This window comes from Arachis stenosperma, chromosome 10, assembly GCF_014773155.1.
Source record: "Arachis stenosperma cultivar V10309 chromosome 10, arast.V10309.gnm1.PFL2, whole genome shotgun sequence".
NCBI classification, from domain to species: Eukaryota; Viridiplantae; Streptophyta; class Magnoliopsida; order Fabales; family Fabaceae; genus Arachis; species Arachis stenosperma.
In genome coordinates this window covers 51,968,525-51,984,464 of record NC_080386.1, presented here as the reverse complement: position 1 = coordinate 51,984,464, position 15,940 = coordinate 51,968,525, and the positions used below count along the sequence as shown (strand labels likewise).

General features: G+C 39.9%; 1 non-coding gene across 1 annotated transcript; it reads left to right on the top strand.

Moving 5' to 3' along the window:
* The first annotated feature begins 9,019 nt into the window (after positions 1–9,019).
* LOC130959685 (small nucleolar RNA R71) lies at positions 9,020–9,127 on the top strand. Its single transcript, XR_009078753.1, has one exon. It is a non-coding gene; the product is annotated as a small nucleolar RNA R71 (small nucleolar RNA).
* Positions 9,128–15,940: the final 6,813 nt, after the last annotated feature.

The following is a 15,940-nucleotide window of genomic DNA, read 5'->3' as shown; positions in this document are numbered from 1 at the left end:
TAATCTAGTGAAGAAGAACTTTCAAATGAGAAACTGGAACGTGAGGGTGAATGCTCTTTCATTCCTTGGTGATACTCCCAGCCACCATTAGAATAATGACTTGAATCATTTTGTGGTGGTGGGAAGTATCCCATATGATTCTCTTGCTCATCTTGTGTCTCTGAAGCAAATCTCCATGAATTGGAGTGCTCAGACCCTGTTAATTCTTGGTGATATTCCCAGCCACCATTAGAGGGTGGTGATGGTGGGCAATATCCCGTAAAATTTTGTTTGACCATAAGATGAGTTGAACTCCATTTGTATTTTGTAAAATGCAACATCAATGGAAATTGAAATTCATGTCATAGAGAGAGAATTTCTTAGTGAGGCAATAACTCAAACACCTTGGTTTCAACTTAGAACAGAGAACAAAAACAAAGAAAATGCTTGATCTAGACTTCTCACCCACTTAATCATTGTTGATCTAATCAATCCCCGGCAACGGCGCCAAAAACTTGATGGTGTTTTTGTGGAAAAATGAATTTCCAACACACAAATCCAACTGGCAAGTATACCGGGTCGCATCAAGTAGTAATAACTCACTTAGAGTGAGGTCGATCCCACAGAGATTGATGGATCAAGCAATTTTAGTGGGTGATTAGTTTAGTCAAGCTAAGATTGAAGGGATATTGGATGAAATGTAGCCAACAGAATTGTAAATGACAGGAAATTTAAAGTTGCTGAAAGTAAGATTGCAAGTAACTTAAATAACAAGAAAGTAAAATAACTAAAACTTAAATTGCAAGAAATGTAAATTGCATGAAAAGTAAAGGGGATTGGGTGCTGGAAATTAAAGAGAGCACTAAAGCAAAGCGTAGAACAATTGCAGGGAGATTAACTTGCAGGAAAGTAATTTGGGATCATGAACAGAAATGTAAAATAAAGAACAAGTGCATAAGAATTAAATTGCTTGAAAGTAAATTGAAAGCCAATGGAACAGTAAAAACAGAAGAGCAGCCAAGAACTCAACTCAATTGCAAAATAAAATTGAAGATCTCAAGGAATCAAAGAGACTAGAAAACAAGTCTAGATCTCACTCCCTTCCTTGATCCAACAGCAAATAGATTGAAGAAGAAAGAAAAATGGAAGCAGCAAAGAGAGCCTTGATTCAAATCACAATTCCTTGAATTATGCAGCAAAATAAAAACAGAGAGATCTCAGATAGAAATTGAAACGGAATTTCTCCAATCTCAATCCAAGATTTAGAACAGGAAGGAAAACTAAGAGAGAGATCTCAAATTCTAATGCTCCCTAGTGGAGCTAGCCTTTTCTAATGGAGCTCCCCCCCTTTACAAAGATGGAAATGATGCCTTATATAGGCTTCACAAAATAAAATGAAATTGAAATGAAAAACAAATTAAATGAAAATCCTAATTCTAGCTTGTTCTTGTACCTTTGAGTGATGATGTGGGCTTAGCTTGCTTTGGATTTGAGGAGAAATGGGTTTGCATGGCCTTGATTCAATTTGGTGAGGAATTGAATTTATATGAAATTGAACTTTTGGCCCATGATTATTTGCTCCCAGGAGGCTGCTCTGCTCTTGTGGAGGGCAGAGCAGGGAAGCTTTGTGTGGGCACCCTTGCGCGCTCCAAGTCCTCTTGGTCCGTGTTATGTTGCGTGACATGCTTCCCTGGGCCGTGCCAATTTTGTGTGCCATGCACTAATAAATGCTGCTCTGCCCTTCACAAGGGCAGGGCAGCGCAAGCTTTCCTTGTTCTTGGGTGAGGTTCCAAGTTCGAAAATTGCTGTAAGCATTTGGGGAGCAATTTTCCTTGATTTTCCATGAAGAGAGCACGACATTGCCCTGCTCTCCAAGAGGGCAGAGCAGAAAAATGAGCGCTACTTTGCTTTGGAGTGAGGCTCCAGCTTCGAACCTTGGTGGAAGCACTATGGTTTATTTTCGCTTATTTTTGGCCCTTAAAGATGCCTTTCAGTCATGCCTCAATTGTATGCCAAATATGGATTGCTATATATCGTTGGAAAGCTCTGAATATCAGCTTTCCAACGCAACTAGAAGCACATCAATTGGACATTTGTAGCTCAAGTTATAGCCCTTTGAAGGAGGCATGGTCATGTTGTGAGCGCCCAGATTTTACCTTAGCGAAAATTCTTGCTTTCAACCTCACTTTGCATCACGATTCTGCTCTGCCCTTGGCAAGAGCAGGGCAGTGTGTGCTGATTGCCTATTCTCCTTTAATTTGGTCATGGGCCACGCTTTTAAAAGCGTGGCCTAAGGCTCCAAAGTGTGCTCCAACTTCAAAGTGTGTCCCAAAGCTCTTTTTTTCTCCTTTTTTGTGCTTCTTTGCTTCTTTTTCTTCTTATTTCCTACAAGATTTATAAAATTAAAAGATCAAGGAAATCTTCCAATTAAGCACAAAAGAATGCAATATTTAAGCACTAATCATCAATTTCTTGTATGAAAAAGCATAGAAAAATAGGTATATGATGACATGTCATCACAAGAGTTGGAAGGAGTGGACACAATCTTAGCTTAACACAAAGTGATGCAGCAGCAAATTCAGCAATAATTTGAGTAAATGGCCAAGAGAATTGATAGCCTCCAAGTTGTAGTAGTGAATACAAGCCAACCATCAACCACATGGAGGCAAAGTGAAGAAGCTTGTGAAGATCAACAGCAAGAACAAGTGAATTACATGCACAACCAAGGTTTTGGACAAAATGAGGTCTATGGTGACACTTATAACCCATCTTGGAAGATGGTGGACGAAATTGTGATCACTACAACTTCGCACAACTAACCAGCAAGTGTACTGGGTCGTCCAAGTAATAAACCTTACGCGAGTAAGGGTCGATCCCACAGAGATTGTTGGTATGAAGCAAGCTATGGTCACCTTGTAAATCTTAGTCAGGCAGACTCAAATGGGTATAGATGATGAATAAAACATAAAGATAAAGATAGAGATACTTATGTATTCCATTGGTGAGAACTTCAGATAAGCGAATGGAGATGCTTTGTCCCTTCCGTCTCTCTGCTTTCCTACTGTCTTCATCCAATCCTTCTTACTCCTTTCCATGGCAAGCTTATGCAAGGGTTTCACCGTTGTCAGTGGCTACCTCCCATCCTCTCAGTGGAAATGTTCAACGCACCCTGTCACGGCACGGCTATCCAGCTGTCGGTTCTCGATCGGGCAGGAATAGAATCCAGTGATTCTTTTGCGTCTGTCACTAACGCCCCGCCCTCAGGAGTTTGAAGCACGTCACAGTCATTCAATCATTGAATCCTACTCAGAATACCACAGACAAGGTTAGACCTTCCGGATTCTCTTGAATGCCGCCATCAGTTCTTGCCTATACCACGAAGACTCTGATCTCACGGAATGGCTGGCTCGTTTGTCAGGCGAGCGCTCGGTTGTCAGGCGATCAACCATGCATCGTGTATCAGGAATCCAAGAGATATTCACCCAATCTAAGGTAGAACGGAGGTGGTTGTCAGTCACACGTTCATAGGTGAGAATGATGATGAGTGTCACGAATCATCACATTCATCAAGTTGAAATACAAGTGATATCTTGGAACAAGAACAAGCGGAATTGAATAGAAGAACAATAGTAATTGCATTAATACTCGAGGTACAGCAGAGCTCCACACCTTAATCTATGGTGTGTAGAAACTCCACTGTTGAAAATACATAAGAACAAGGTCTAGGCATGGCCGTGAGGCCAGCCCCCCAATGATCTAAGAACTAGATGTCCAAAGATGATCTAGAGATCTAAAGTGATCAAAAGATTCCAAAGATCAAAAGATGAAAATACAATAGTAAAAGGTCCTATTTATAGGGAACTAGTAGCTTAAGAATTACAAAGATGAGTAAATGACATAAAAATCCACTTCCGGGCCCACTTGGTGTGTGCTTGGGCTGAGCATTGAAGCATTTTCGTGTAGAGACTCTTTTGGAGTTAAACGCCAGCTTTTGTGCCAGTTTGGGCGTTTAACTCCCACTTTGGTGCCAGTTCCGGCGTTTAACGCTGGGAATTCTGAAGGTGACTTTGAACGCCGGTTTGGGCCATCAAATCCTGGGCAAAGTATGGACTATCATATATTTCTGGAAAGCCCAGGATGTCTACTTTCCAACGCATTTGAGAGCGCGCCAATTGGGCTTCTGTAGCTCCAAAAAATCCACTTCGAGTGCAGGGAGGTCAGAATCCAACAGCATCTGCAGTCCTTTTCAGTCTCTGGATCAGATTTTTGCTCAGGTCCCTCAATTTCAGCCAGAAAATACCTGAAATCACAGAAAAACACACAAACTCATAGTAAAGTCTAGAAAAGTGAATTTTAACTAAAAACTAATAAAAATATACTAAAAACTAACTAGATCATACTAAAAACATACTAAAAACAATGCCAAAAAGCGTATAAATTATCCGCTCATCACAACACCAAACTTAAATTGTTGCTTGTTCCCAAGCAACTGAAAATCAAATAAGATAAAAAGAAGAGAATATGCAATGAATTCCAAAAACATCTATGAAGATCAGTATTAATTAGATGAGCTGGTCTTTTAGCTTTTTGCCTCTGAATAGTTTTGGCATCTCACTCTATCCTTTGAAATTCAGAATGATTGGCTTCTTTAGGAACTCAGAATTCGGATAGTGTTATTGATTCTCCTAGTTAAGTATGATGATTCTTGAACACAGCTACTTATTGAGTCTTGGCTGTGGCCCAAAGCACTCTGTCTTCCAGTATTACCACCGGATACATACATGCCACAGACACATAATTGGGTGAACCTTTTTAGATTGTGACTCAGCTTTGCTAGAGTCCCCAATTAGAGGTGTCCAGGGTTCTTAAGCACACTCTTTTTGCCTTGGATCACAACTTTATTTCTTTCTTTTTCTTTCTTTTTCTCTTTCTCCCCTTTTTTTTCTTTTTTTCGTTCTTTTTTTTTTTGTATTCACTACTTTTTCTTGCTTCAAGAATCATTTTTATGATTTTTCAGATCCTCAGTAACATGTCTCCTTTTTCATCATTCTTTCAAGAGCCAACATTCATAAACGACAAATTCAAAAGACATATGCACTGTTTAAGCATACATTTAGAAAACAAAAGTATTGCCACCACATCAAAATAATTAATCTGTTATAAAATCTGAAATTCATGCAATTCTTCTCTTTTTCAATTAAGAACATTTTTCATTTTAAGAAAGGTGATGGATTCATAGGACATTCATAACTTTAAGGCATAGACACTAAGATACTAATGATCACAAGACACAAACATAGATAAACATAAGCATGATTTTTTCAAAAAATAGAAAAATAAAGAACAAGGAGATTAAAGAACGGGTCCACCTTAGTGATGGCGGCTTGTTCTTCCTCTTGAAGATCCTGTGGAGTGCTTGAGCTCCTCAATGTCTCTTCCTTGTCTTTGTTGCTCCTCTCTCATGATTCTTTGATCTTCTCTAATTTCATGGAGGAGAATGGAGTGTTCTTGGTGCTCCACCCTTAGTTGTCCCATGTTGGAACTCAATTCTCCTAGGGAGGTGTTAATTTGCTCCCAATAGTCTTGTGGAGGAAAGTGCATCCCTTGAGGCATCTCAGGGATCTCATGATGAGAGGGGTCTCTTGTTTGCTCCATACTTTTCTTAGTGATGGGCTTGTCCTCATCAATAAGGATGTCTCCCTCTATGTCAACTCCAACTGAATAACAGAGGTGACAAATGAGATGAGGAAAGGCTAACCTTGCTAAGGTAGAGGACTTGTCCGCCACCTTATAGAGTTCTTGGGCTATAACCTCATGAACTTCTACTTCTTCTCCAATCATGATGCTATGGATCATGATGGCCCGGTCTAGAGTAACTTCAGACCGGTTGCTAGTGGGAATGATTGAGCGTTGGATAAACTCCAACCATCCTCTAGCCACGGGCTTGAGGTCATGCCTTCTTAATTGAACCGGCTTCCCTCTGAATCTCTCTTCCATTGGGCGCCCTCTTCACAAATGTCAGTGAGGACTTGGTCCAACTTTGATCAAAGTTGACCCTTCTAGTGTAAGGATGTTCATCTCCTGCATCATAGGCAAGTTGAATGCCAACCTTACATTTTCCGGACTAAAATCCAAGTATTTCCCCCAACCATAGTAAGCCAATTCTTTGGATCCGGGTTCACACTTTGATCATGGTTCTTGGTGATCCATGCATTGGCATAGAACTCTTGAACCATTAAGATTCCGACTTGTTGAATGGGTTGGTAAGAACTTCCCAACCTCTTCTTCGGATCTCATGTCGGATCTCCGGATATTCACTCTTTTTGAGTGAAAAAGGGACCTCGGGGATCACCTTCTTCAAGGCCACAACTTCATAGAAGTGGTCTTGATGCACCCTTGAGATGAATCTCTCCATCTCCCATGACTCGGAGGTGGAAGCTTTTGCCTTCCCTTTCCTCTTTCTAGAGGTTTCTCCGGCCTTAGATGCCATAAATGGTTATGAAAAACAAAAAGCAATGCTTTTACCACACCAAACTTAAAAGGTTTGCTCGTCCTCGAACAAAAGAAGAAAAAGAGAGTAGAAGAGAAGAAATGAGGAAGAAGGGAATGGCTTTGTGTTGGCCAAAGAGGGGGAGAAGTGGTGTTTGGTTGTGTGAAATGAAGGAGTGAAGAAGGGTTTTATAGGAGAGGGGGGCTCATGGTTCGGTCATGTATGGGTGGGTTTGGGAGGGAAAGTGGTTTGAATTTGAAGGGTGAGGTAGGTGGGGTTTTATGAAGGATGGATGTGAGTGGTGAAGAGAAACATGGGATTTGATAGGTGAAGGGTTTTTGGGGAAGGGGTGTTGAGGTGATTGGTGAATGGTGAAGAAGAAAGAGGGTGGTGGGGTTTGTGGGGATCCTGTGGGGTCCACAGATCCTGAGGTGTCAAGGAAAAGTCATCCCTGCACCAAGTGGCAAGAAAATTTGCGTTTTGTGCCAAATCTGGCGTTAAACACAGGGCTGGTGCCCATTTCTGGCGTTTAACGCCAGGTTCTTGCCCTTTTCTGGCGTTTAACGCCAGTCTGGTGCCCCTTTCTGGCGTTAAACGCCCAGAATGGTGCCAGACTGGGCGTTAAACGCCCATCTGCTAGCCTCACTGGCGTTTAAACGCCAGCAACATCTTCCTCCAGGGTGTGCTGTTTTTCTTCCTGTTTTTCATTCTATTTTTGCTTTTTCAATTGATCTTGTGACTTCTCATGATCATCACCCTACAGAAAACATAAAATAACAAAGGGAAATAGATAAAATATAGTAAGATTGGGTTGCCTCCCAACAAGCGCTTCTTTAATGTCAGTAGCTTGACAGTGGGCTCTCATGGAGCCTCACAGATGCTCAGAGCAATGTTGGAACCTCCCAACACCAAACTTAGAGTTTGAATGTGGGGGTTCAACACCAAACTTAGAGTTTGGTTGTGGCCTCCCAACACCAAACTTAGAGTTTGACTGTGGGGGCTCTGTTTGACTCTGTCTTGAGAGAAGCTCTTCATGCGTCCTCTCCATGGTGATAGAGGGATATCCTTGAGCCTTAAACACAAAGGATTCCTCATTCACTTGAATGATCAGTTCACCTCTATCAACATCAATCACAGCCTTTGCTGTGGCTAGGAAAGGTCTGCCAAGGATGATGGATTCATCCATGCACTTTCCAGTCTCTAGGACTATGAAATCAGCAGGGATGTAATGGTCTTCAATTTTCACCAGAACATCCTCTACAAGTCCATAAGCTTGTTTTCTTGAATTGTCTGCCATCTCTAGTGAGATTCTTGCAGCTTGCACCTCAAAGATCCCTAGCTTCTCCATTACAGAGAGAGGCATGAGGTTTACACTTGACCCTAAGTCACACAGAGCCTTCTTGAAGGTCATGGTGCCTATGGTACAAGGTATTGAAAACTTCCCTGGATCTTGTCTCTTTTGAGGTAATCTCTGCCTAGACAAGTCATCCAGTTCTTTGGTGAGCAAAGGAGGTTTGTTCTCCCAAGTCTCATTTCCAAATAACTTGTCATTTAGCTTCATGATTGCTCCAAGGTATTTAGCAACTTGCTCTTCAGTGACATACTCATCCTCTTCAGAGGAAGAATACTTATCAGAGCTCATGAATGGCCGAAGTAGGTCCAATGGAATCTCTATGGTCTCATTTTGAGCCTCAGATTCCCATGGTTCCTCATTAGGGAACTTAGTGGAGGCCAGTGGACGTCCATTGAGGTCTTCCTCAGTGGCGTTCACTTCCTCTCCTTCCTCTCCAAATTCGGCCATGTTGATGGCCTTGCACTCTCCTTTTGGATTTTCTTCTGTATTGCTTGGAAGAGTACTAGGAGGGAGTTCAGTAATTTTCTTGCTCAGCTGTCCCACTTGTGCCTCCAAATTCCTAATGGAGGACCTTGTTTCAGTCATGAAACTTTGAGTGGTTTTGATTAGATCAGAGACCATGGTTGCTAAGTCAGAGTTTGCTTAGAATTCTCTGTCTGTTGCTGAGAAGATGATGGAAAAGGCTTGCCATTGCTAAACCTGTTTCTTCCACCATTATTCTTGTTGAAACCTTGTTGAGGTCTCTGTTGATCCTTCCATGAGAAATTTGGGTGATTTCTCCATGAAGAATTATAGGTGTTCCATAGGATCTCTCCTAGGTAATTCACCTCTTCCATTGAAGGGTTCTCAGGATCATAGGCTTCTTCTTCAGATGAAGCATCCTTAGTACTGCTTGGTGCATTTTGCATTCTAGACAGACTTTGAGAAAATCAAATTGACTTGTTGAGTCAATATCTTGTTCTGAGCCAATATGGCATTCAGAGTATCAATCTCAAGAACTCCTTTCTTCTGATTAGTCCCATTGTTCACAGGATTCCTTTCAGAAGTGTACATGAATTGGTTTTGCAACCATTTCAATTAGCTCTTGAGCTTCTGTAGGCATCTTCTTCAGATGAAGAGATCCTCCAGCAGAGCTATCCAAGACATCTTGGATAGTTCAGACAGACATCATAGAAAATACCTATGATCCATTCAGAAAGCATGTCAGAAGGACATTTTTTGATTAATTGTTTGTATCTTTCCCAAGCTTCATAGAGGGACTCACCTTCCTTCTGTCTGAAGGTTTGGACTTCCACTCTAAGCTTACTCAATTTTGAGGTGGAAAGAACTTTGCCAAGAAGGCATTGACTAGCTTTTCCCAAGAGTTCAGGCTTTCTTTAGGTTGTGAATCCAACCATATTCTAGCTCTGTCTCTTAGAGCAAAAGGGAATAGCATAAGTCTGTAGACCTCAGGGTCAACCCCATTAGTCTTGACAGTGTCACAGATTTGCAAGAATTCAGCTAAAAACTGATGAGGATCTTCCAATGGAAGTCCATGGAACTTGCAATTCTGTTGCATTAGAGAAACTAATTGAGGCTTAAGCTCAAAGTTGTTTGCTCCAATGGCAGGGATAGAGATGCTTCTCCCATAGAAGTCGGGAGTAGGTGCAGTAAGTCACCCAGCACCTTCCTTGCATTGGCATGTTGTTATTTTCGGCTGCCATGGGTTCTTCTTCTTTGAAGATTTCTGTCAGGTCCTCTATAGAGAGTTTGTGCCTTAGCTTCTCTTAGCTTTCGCTTCAAGGTCCTTTCAGGTTCAGGGTCAGCTTTAATAAGAATGCCTTTGTCTTTGTTCCTGCTCATATGAAAGAGAAGAGAACAAGAAAATATGGAATCCTCTATGTCACAGTATAGAGATTCCTTGAGGTGTCAGAGGAAAAGAAAAATAGAAGGAAGAAGTAGAAGAATCCGAACTTAGTGAGATAGAGTTCGAATTGTGCATTGAGGAGGAGTGGTACTCCACAAATAGAAGGATGTGAGAAGAGGGGAAGAGATTTTTCGAAAATTAAGTTAAAAAGATTTTAAGAACATTTTGAAAAATTGATTGATAATTTTCGAAAACTAAAAGTGGGAAAGAAATCAAGTGATTTTTGAAAAAAAAAATGATTGAAAACTATTTTTGAAAAAGATTTGATTAAAAGATATGATTGAAAAGTTATGCTTTTAAAAAGATATGATTTAAAAGATATGATTTGAAAACAATTTTAAAAAGATTTGATTTTAAAAATTAATGACTTGGCTAACTGATGAGCGGATATTTTATACGCTTTTTGGGGGTAATTTCATGTAGATTTTAGCATGTTTTAATTGGTTTTTAGTTAAATATTATTAGTTTTTAGGCAAAAATTATATTTCTGGACTTTACTATGAGTTTGTGTATTTTTCTGTGATTTCAGGTATTTTCTGGCTGAAATTGAGGGAGCTGAGCAAAAATCTGACTTAGGCTGAAAAAGGACTGCTGATGCTGTTGGATCCTGACCTCCCTGCACTCGAAATGGATTTTTTGGAGCTACAGGAGTCCAATTGGCGCGCTCTCAACGGCGTTGAAAAGTAGACATCCAGGGCTTTCCAGCAATATATAATAGTCCATACTTTGCGCGAATATAGACGACGTAACTTGGCGTTGAACGCCAAGTACACGCTGCTGTCTGGAGTTAAACGCCAGAAAAACGTCATGATCCGGAGTTGAACGCCCAAAACACGTCAAAACTTGGAGTTCAACTCCAAGAAAAGCCTCTACTCGTGGATAGCTTTAGTCTCAGCCCCAGCACACACCAAGTGGGCCCCAGAAGTGGATTTGCACCAATTATTAGTTTACTCATATTCTGTAAACCTAGGTTACTAGTTTACTATTTAAACAACTTTTAGAGAATTATTTTGTACCTCATGACATTTTCAGATCTGAATTACATACTTTTTGACGGCATGAGTCTCTAAACTCCATTGTTGGGGATGAGGAGCTCTGCAGCGTCTCGATGAATTAATACAATTCATTTATTTTCCATTCAAACACGCTTATTCTTATCTAAGATGTTCATTCGCGCTTAATTATGGAGAATGTGTCTGACCCCTGTTCTACATCTGAGTATCTCTTGATTCATTACTCAAAATCTTCGTGGTATAAGCCGGATTGATGGCGGCATTCATGAGAATCGGGAAAGTCTAAACCTTGTCTGTGGTATTCTGAGTAGGATTCCGGGATTGAATGACTGTGACGAGCTTCAAACTCCTGAAGGCTGGGCGTTAGTGACAAACGCAAAAGAATCAATGGATTCTATTCCAACCTGATTGAGAACCGACAGATGATTAGCCGTGCTGTGACAGAGCATAGGAACGTTTTCACTGAGAGGATGGGAAGTAGCCATTGACAACGGTGACACCTACATAGAGCTTGCCATAGAAGGGATTTTGCGTGTGCAAAAGGATTCAAGGAAGAGTTGAAGTTCAGAGGACAAAGAATCTCTAAACCCAACATATTCTCATTACTGCACACCAAGTAACAATTTGATTCTCTTTTATTTTCTAATAATTTTTAAACACTTTGACTTCTTACAATTAAATCCAAATAATCTTATTGGCCTCCTGACTAAGATTAATAAAATAACATAGCTTGCTTCAAACCAATAATCTCCGTGGGATCGACCCTTACTCACGTAAGGTATTACTTGGACGACCCAGTGCACTTGCGGTTAGTTGCGATTGTCAAAGAGTTAGATTGCATTTCGTGCACCAAGTTTTTGGCGCCGTTGCCGGGGATTAATCGAGTTTGAACAACTAAAGGTTTATTTTATTTCTTAGATTAGGAATAATTTATTTTTATTTTTATTGTTATAGAGTCATTAAATCTTGATAGGATAAGTTTCTTTTCAAAAATTTCTTTTCAAAATTTATTATTTTTCTTAATTAATTGCTAATTTTCGTGAGTCTAGTGTTTTGTTCTAAGTTTGGTGTCAATTACATGTCTTATATTTTTCTTCAAATTTTCGAACTTGTGTTCTTTGTTCTTCATTGATCTTCAAGTTGTTCTTGTTTATTTTTCTTGTTTGATCTTGAGTTTTTCTTGTTTTGTGTCTTTTCTTGTTTTTTTTGTGCTTTTTCAGAACATTAACTTTCAAAAATTATACTTTTATCCATAAAAATAACACATCTTTAAAATACGTTGCATTTTTAACTCAGTTGGTTATAGCGGGGGTTTATGTTCTTAACAATTGGGCACTTTCTTTTTAAAAATCCTTTTTCAAAAAATAATTTTCCTTGATTGAATCTTGTGCCAAACTTTAAGTTTGGTGTTTTCTTGTTAATCTTTTCATAATTTTCAAAAATTTTATTAAAGTTTTCTAAAAATTTTAAGTTTGGTGTTCTTCCTTTTGTTCTTGGTGTTCTTGTGAATCTTCAAGGTGTTCTTGAGTTTTTCTTGTGTCTTGATCTTAAAATTTTTAAGTTTGGTGCTCCTTGGTGTTTTCCCTCCAAAAACTTTCGAAAATAAGGAGCATTAGATTTAAAAATTTTAAGTCTTGTGTCTTTTGTGTGTTTTTCTCTTTCATCATAAAATTCAAAATTCAAAAAAATTATTATATTTTCTAACTAATTTTGAACTATTTTTTTTTTGAGAATTCTATATAAAAATTCAAATTTCAATTTCAAAATATTTCCAATTTCTTTTATTTCTTTCGTTTTTATTTTACTTTATAAAAATTAATTCAAAAAAAAATTAATATCTTTTTCAAAAATATCCTAACCACCTTCTCTCTCCTCAATTTTTCGAAAATCTTTCAAACTTTTTTTTATAAATTTTAATTTTTAATTTTCTTTCTTTATTTATTTTATTTTTAATTCGGTTTTATTTTATTCTATTATTTCGAAAATTATCTTTATAATAAAATAGACAATATCAACATACATACCATCTCCCTTGCTCCATCATGGAACTAAGTGGAAATGCACAGTCCAAGAGGACTTTGGGGTCATATGCTAGCCCCACTACTGCTTTATATGGGAGTAGTATCTGTATACCCTCCATTGGAGTTAGTAGCTTTGAGTTGAATCCTCAGCTCATTATCATGGTGCAGCAAAACTGCCAGTATTTCGGTCTTCCACAGGAAGAACCTACAGAGTTTCTGGCACAATTTTTACAAATTGCTGACACAGTACATGATAAGGAAGTGGATCAGGATGTCTACAGATTATTACTGTTTCCATTTGCTGTAAAAGATCAAGCTAAGAGGTGGTTAAATAACCAGCCTAAGAACAGCATAAAAACATGGAAGCAGCTATCAGAAAAATTCCTGAATCACTATTTCCCTCCAAAACGGATGACACAGCTAAGGCTAAGCATCCAAGGCTTCAAACAAGGAGATAATGAATCTCTTTATGATGCCTGGGAGAGATACAGAGAGATGCTAAGAAAATGTCCCTCTAAAATGTTTTCAGAATGGGTGCAATTAGACATCTTCTACTATGGGCTTACAGAAAAAGCTCAGATTTCTCTAGACCACTCAGCTGGTGGATCTATACATATGAGAAAAACAATTGAAGAAGCTCAAGAGCTTATTGATACAGTTGCCAGGAATCAACATCTGTACCTAAGCAGTGAATCTTCCATGAAAGAAGAAGCTAAAACAGTAACTGCTGAACTCAGTCCGGTGGATCAGGCTAATGAATTCAATCAGCAATTAGACTTTCTAACTCAGCAGCTAGCCGAATTCAAGGAAATATTACAGGAAACAAGAATGGCTAACAGGAATATGGAAGTACAATTAAAGCAGACAGAAAAGCAACTGTCAAAACAAATAGCAGAAGAATGCCAAGCAGTTCAATTAAGAAGTGGAAAACATTAAATACCTCACTTCAAAGCAGCAGGAAACCAAGAAATGAACAAGTGATACTCAAAATCCCTCTGAGGACAGTCAGAGCCCAGAGAGGAATAAAGCTGGCGCTGAACGCCCAGACCATGCTCATTCCTGGCGTTCAACGCCAGAAACAAGCATGAATCCGGCGTTGAACGCCCAAAGGGAGCATGGTTCTGGCGTTCAAACGCCAGTAACAAACAAGGAAGTGGCGTCTAACGCCACTCCAGCTCCCACCACTGGCATTCAAATGCCAGTGGGGAATCAGTCACATACAAGTGCTGATAACAACCCTTCTAAAAAGGCTTCCCAACCCACTTCTGTAGGTAATAAACCTGCAGCAACTAAGGTTGAGGAATACAAAGCCAAAATGCCTTATCCTCAAAAACTTCGCCAAGCGGAACAGGATAAGCAATTTGCCCGCTTTGCAGACTATCTCAGGACTCTTGAAATAAAGATTCCGTTTGCAGAAGCACTTGAGCAAATACCCTCTTATGCTAAGTTCATGAAAGAAATCTTAAGTCATAAGAAGGATTGGAGGGAAACTGAAAAAGTTTACCTCACTGAAGAATGCAGTGCAGCCATTCTGAAAAGCTTACCTGAGAAGCTTAAAGATCCTGGGAGCTTTATGATACCATGCACATTAGAGGGCACTTGCACCAAGCAAGCTTTATGTGATCTTGGGGCAAGTATCAACCTAATACCTGCATCTACTATCAGAAAGCTTGGTTTAACTGAAGAAATCAAACCAACCAGGATATGTCTTCAACTTGCTGATGGCTCCATTAAATACCCATCAGGCGTGATTGAGGACATGATTGTCAAGGTTGGGCCATTTGCCTTTCCTATTGACTTTGTGGTGCTGGAAATGGAGGAGCACAAGAGTGCAACTCTCATTCTAGGAAGACCTTTCCTAGCAACTGGCCGAACCCTCATTGACGTCCAAAAAGGGGAAGTAACTTTGAGAGTCAATGAGGAGGAGTTCAAGTTGAATGTTGTCAAAGCCATGCAACATCCAGACACCCCAAATGACTGCATGAGTGTTGATATTATTGACTCTCTGGTAAGAGAGGTCAATATGGCTGAGAGTCTTGAATCAGAGCTAGAGGACATATTTAAAGATGTTCAGCCTGACCTGGAGGAATCAGAGAGAATAGTAGAACCTCTGAAAATCCCTCAGGAAGAGGGGAAACCTCCAAAACCCGAGCTCAAACCATTACCACCATCCCTGAAATATGCATTTCTGGGAGAAGGTGATACCTTTCCTGTAATCATAAGCTCTACCTTAGAGCCACAGGAAGAGGAAGCACTAATTCAAGTGCTAAGGACACACAAGACAGCTCTTGGGTGGTCCATCAGTGATCTTAAGGGCATTAGCCCAGCTAGATGCATGCACAAGATCTTACTGGAGGGTGACGCCAAGCCAGTGGTGCAACCACAAAGGCGGCTGAACCCAGCCATGAAGGAAGTAGTGCAGAAAGAGGTCACTAAATTACTAGAGGCTGGGATTATTTATCCTATTTCTGACAGCCCCTGGGTGAGCCCTGTCCAAGTCGTCCCTAAGAAAGGTGGCATGACAGTGGTTCATAATGAAAAAAATGAACTGGTTCCTACAAGAACAGTTACTGGGTGGCGTATGTGTATTAATTACAGAAGGCTCAATACAGCTACCAGAAAGGATCATTTTCCTTTACCATTCATAGACCAGATGCTAGAAAGACTAGCAGGTCATGAATACTACTGCTTTCTGGATGGATATTCAGGTTATAATCAAATTGCAGTAGATCCCCAGGATCAGGAGAAAACGGCATTCACATGCCCATCTGGAGTATTTGCATACAGAAGGATGCCATTTGGCCTATGCAATGCACCTGCAACCTTTCAGAGGTGCATGCTCTCAATTTTCTCTGATATGGTGGAAAAATTTCTGGAAGTCTTCATGGATGACTTTTTCAGTGTTTGGAGACTCTTTCAGCTCCTGCCTTAACCATTTAGCACTTGTTCTAAAGAGATGCCAAGAGACCAACCTGGTTTTAAACTGGGAAAAGTGTCACTTTATGGTGACTGAAGGAATTGTCCTTGGGCACAAAATCTCGAACAAGGGAATAGAGGTGGATCAAGCTAAAGTTGAAGTAATTGAAAAATTACCACCACCCACCAATGTTAAGGCAATCAGAAGCTTTTTGGGGCATGCAGGATTCTATAGGAGGTTTATAAAGGATTTTTCAAAAA